Source organism: Pan troglodytes, chromosome 16 (genome assembly GCF_028858775.2).
Source record: "Pan troglodytes isolate AG18354 chromosome 16, NHGRI_mPanTro3-v2.0_pri, whole genome shotgun sequence".
NCBI lineage: Eukaryota > Metazoa > Chordata > Mammalia > Primates > Hominidae > Pan > Pan troglodytes.
Window position 1 is genome coordinate 54,084,162 of NC_072414.2, and position 4,954 is coordinate 54,089,115.

Sequence of the window (4,954 nt, forward strand, 5' to 3'; positions counted from 1 at the left end):
GGGACAGTGAGGCAACCCACAGATTAATAGCTCTAGGTGAGCAAAAAGCTTATCAACTATTGGTGAAATGAAAATGTCTACTCAACTCATGACAAGCCTTCTTCCAGGCACTGCTATACAGCAAGGAACAAGATAAATGAGGTCCTGGCTTTCATGGGGTCAACATTCTAGGTGGAGTTAAAGATAGACAGTCTAGACCAGGCATGATGACTCATGCCTGTAATCCCAGCACTGTGGGAGGCCAAGGCAGGCGGATCACCTGAAGTCAGGAGTTTGAGACCAGCCTGGCCAACATGGTGAAACCCCATCTCTACTAAAAATACAAAAATTTGCTGGGCATGGTGGTGCATGACTGTAATCCCAGCTACTCGGGGGCTGAGGCAGTAGAATCCTTGAATCCGGGAGGCAGAGGTTGCTGTGAGCCAAGATCATGCCATTGCACTCCAGCCTGGGTGACAAGAGTGAAACTCTATCTCAAAAAAAAAAAAAAAAAAGATGAACAGTCTAAAAAATTAGATGAACAAGGTAAATTCACATGCAGTCACATGACGATAATACAAGAGAGTAAGATGATGGAGACTGGGGATCAGGCAAGGCCTGTCTCAGCAAATGGAGCTCATGCTAGGCAGCTCAGGGCCACCCTGCCAGGCCTGAGGTGAGAGCATCTGGACAGAGGAAATCGTCGCTATGAATACCCTGACACTGGTACCAGAAAAGGTTTTGTGCTCGTCCCTGTCACCAGTCCTTCTGTGTCAAACTGTTCATTCCTAAACACCAATCTCACTGAAATAAACATTAGCTACATCTTTTCTTTTTTCTTCAAATACTGGGTTTATTCCACATGTTTATTTTGTCTTCTCACCATTTCCGTGTCTGACCATCGCTACTACTATGCCCCATAGTGACATTTCACACATACTTAAAGCCAAGCAAAGGGCAGAGTTCTATCTTTAAATACTAAACAGGTGTTTCAGACAACACATTCTTGGCAATGGAGTCCAGACATTTCTCAAACATGGTAGGGAAAGTTCTCACTCTGCATTGTAAAAAGGACAGCCAGATATCAACTGTTACACAAATGAAATAAGATGAAACATTTTAACAACGTGTTTAAACTATTCTTAAAGAGGCTTCCTCCACTGCCAGAGATCTCGAATAGCCTCCTAGTCAGTCACCCGGAAGCAATTCTTCACAAAATTGATGAACGTGGCCTCCACTTTGGGAAGAAAACCACCTTTATCTATTCTTGCTTGCATTTTTGCTTTAATGTCTTCTACAGAGCTAGGTCCTTTTGGTGTTTTAAAAGTTTTTTCTCGTGCTTTGAAGGATTCTTGACCTTTTAATCTTGTGTTGATGGTTTTGAGTCTTTTCCATTCTGGTTTTGTTGTTTTGCATTTTGGGTTGAAATACCTCCTGTAGATTTCTTCCCTGAAGATTTTTCTTCAGTTTCCTCTTCAGCAAAATCATCATCATTATTACCTTCTTCATCATCACCATCCTTTGTCAGCAGCATGTTTTACTTTTTTCTGTGGAAGCTTGCTACCACCTGCAGGGGCAGATCGATTTCCAGATATACTTAAGAGTTTCCCATCCTCATCCTCTTTGTCTTCTGACTCTGCAGCTTCCTGCACAGCTCCTAAGTGTTGTCCACTCATATGCACTGGCCCTGAAACATATTTCAATGGTAAGAACATGGGTGGTGTTATTTCAAAGCCCCAAAGGGAAACTGTTGGCTATACAGATGTTTTCAAAGTTGCCAGTGTTACTTTAATTGGACTGCCTTCATTATTCATTATCTCTGCTTCAACAACGTGCAATTCATCCTTTGCACCAGCCCCTGAACTGGTGGTTCTTAAAGATAACTGGCACTCATTTGTATCATTATCCATCTTAAAGTGACAATCTTTGTCGCCCTTTAGCTCGCAACTGAAAAGATAGTTCTGGGCCTTAGGAGGCTTAAGTACATGTCCATCAAATCTTCCATAGGGTGGCGGCACACACTTAGATGGGAGAGGAGGTGGGTGATGATAAAGGATTGCTGCTCCAGAGAACAGCTGCACAGGATGGAATCACACCGGTTTCTTTTTCTTTCTTATTTAAATCTGGAAACAGGACAAAGTCCATAAAGTGTGTCTGTGACTCTGGCTGGACGATTGGCCAACTGTTTCCTCCATAATATACCATAAAGGGGAAAAGAAAAGGGGAAAAAAATACCTGCTGGGGAGGAAAATACAGAACAGATGGTGATGTTTACCCCTTCATTCACCTTTGCATATGTGAGAAATGCTTGCAAAACTTCTAGGAACTGGGTGTTGCCAGAAGGAAAAAAACACATAAAAGCTAATTACTAGTAATAACAGCATCAGTAAACCTAATCACACCTGGGGTGGTTGAGCTGGAAATAGAAAACCCAGCTTATCACATTCTTACAAGCCTGTCACTTGTGGTAATCAGAGCTTAAAAAGGGAGAGGGGCTTTTCAGGGTACTGTCGTGTTATTAGTTCTTAGCTGTGATGGTCTTGTTTAGGCTAATTGTGAAATACTGCTTCTTTAAAAGCAGATGTAAAGCTTTATGGCAGGAAAAGAGAAAGACATTTAAGTAGGGAGGGTGAGTGTGAAACAGACTGAAGAAGGCTGAGCATAATCAGGCGAGATAGGTTATCTTTCAGTTCTGCTTTAACCAGATGTGTGAATCCTCTGGGCCCACGCTCTCCCCATCTGTGGAAAGGGAGGTATCAGGTGAAATTCACCCCTGATATTTCACGTAGGTTCTTTTCTAGTTTCCCTAAGTGTCGGCTGGTCTGAGAAATAAAGGGACAGAGTACAAAAGAGAGAAATTTTAAAGCTGGGTGTCCAGGGGAGACATCACATGTCGGCAGGTTCCGCAATGCCCTCTGAGCCGTAAAATCAGCAAGTTTTTATTCGTGATTTTCAAAAGGGGAGGGAGTGTATGAACAGGGTGTGGGTCACAGAGATCACATGCTTCACAAGGTAATAAGATATCACGAGGTAAATGGAGGCAGGGCGAGATCACAGGACCACAGGACTGGGGTGAAATTAAAATTGCTAATGAAGTTTCAGGCACGCATTGTCATTGATAACATCTTATCAGGAGACAGGGTTTGAGAGCAGACAACCAGTCTGACCAAAATTTATTAGGTGGGAATTTCCTCATCCTAATAAGCCTGGGAGCGCTACAGGAGACTGGGGCTTATTTCAACCCTGCAGCTGCAACCATAAAAGACAGCCGCCCCTCAAAGGGGCCATTTCAGAGGCCTACCCTCAGGGACACATTCTCTTTCTCAGGGATGTTCCTTGCTGAGAAAAAGAATTCAGCGATATTTCTCCCATTTGCTTTTGAAAGAAGAGAAACATGACTCTGTTCTGCCTGGCTCACTGGCAGTCAGAGTTTAAGGTTATCTCTCTTGTTCCTTGAACATTGCTGTTATCCTGTTCTTTTTTCAAGATGCCCAGATTTCATATTGTTCAAACACACATACTCTACAATTTGTGCAGTTAACGCAATCATCACAGGGTCCTGAGGCAACATACATCCTCCTCAGTTTATGAAGATGACGGGATTAAGAGATTAAAGTAAAGATAGGCATAGGAAATCACAAGGGTATTGATTGGGGAAGTGATAAGTGTCCATGAAATCTTCACAATTTATGTTCAGAGACTGCAGTAAAGACAGGCATAAGAAATTATAAAAGTATTAATTTGGGGAACTAATAAATGTCCATGAAATCTTCACAATTTATGTTCTTCTGCCATGGCTTCAGCCAGTCCCTCCGTTCGGGGTCCCTGACTTCCCACAACAGGAGCATTGGACCAGAGTGGTGGTTTATAGTGATTTTCAATTTGTTGCTGAATCTTTTCTTTAAGTGGTATCTTATACAGAAACCCTACATCAAAGGTAATTTTATTTTTTTAAAGGTGGTGTCTTGTGATATTGCCCAGGCTGGAGTGCATTGTCTATTCACAGGCCTGATCGTAGCTCACTGCAGCCTCAAACTTCCTGAGTTCAAGCGACCTTCCTGCCTCAGGTCTCCTGAGTAGCTAGGATTACACGTGAGCGTCACTGCACCACACAATAATCTTAAAGATGAAATTGCTCTGATTGATGATGGGGTGGCAGACCCAGAAACTTATTTACTCATTCACAGATACACCAAGACAAAAAATTTTTTCTTGAAATTTTTTTTAGTATTCTTACTGCCTGGGAAACATGGTGGGGGGGGGCACATGATAAATAAACATAGTAAGTCAACAAATTCTATGATATGTTAGAAGGTGATATATATAACAGAATAAAGAAAATAAGTTAGGGGAAGGGAAGTCCACAGTGTCCAGTTAATGTGGAGGTAAATGCTATAGAGAAAGGAGTCTGGGAAGGCCTCAGGGAGAAAGTGAGGTTTAAGCAAAAACCTGAAAAGTGGGTGAGGGAACTACCAAGCACATATCTGGGAGACAAGTGTCCCAGGCAGAGGATGCAGCTGGAGCAAAGACTCTCCACGTGAACATGTCTGTGCACTGGAGGAACAGCAAGGAAGTCAGGATGGCGGGAGTGTAGTGAACCAGGAAGTCAGTCATGGGAGATGAGTAGAAGGGAACCAGGGGCTGGATGATGCAAGGCCTTGCAGAGTCTTGTCAGGAATTTGGCTTTTATGCTCAGTGACATAGAGAACGCCGCATAGTTCTGAGCAGGGGAGAGATCTGATGTGACTTCTGTTTTTACAGGCTCACTTTCGCTGCTGTATTGAGAATAGACCAGAGAGTTATAAGAATGGAAACAAAGAGGCCAGTCAAGAGGCTAGTGTCTGATTCAGGCCAGAAATGAGGTTGCTCAGACCAGAGTAGTAGCAGTAACAGGCAGTGAGAAATGTGTCCAGGCCCACCCCTCAGCCTCTTCCTCATTCCCATAGCTGCTTCTGGGGACCTCCCGGAATCCCTG

At 43.2% G+C, this 4,954-nt stretch overlaps 1 pseudogene; it reads right to left on the reverse strand.

Moving 5' to 3' along the window:
• Positions 1-1,121: 1,121 nt before the first annotated feature.
• LOC107968524 (nucleophosmin-like) lies at positions 1,122-2,243 on the reverse strand (annotated as a pseudogene).
• Between the last annotated feature and the right edge of the window lie 2,711 nt (positions 2,244-4,954).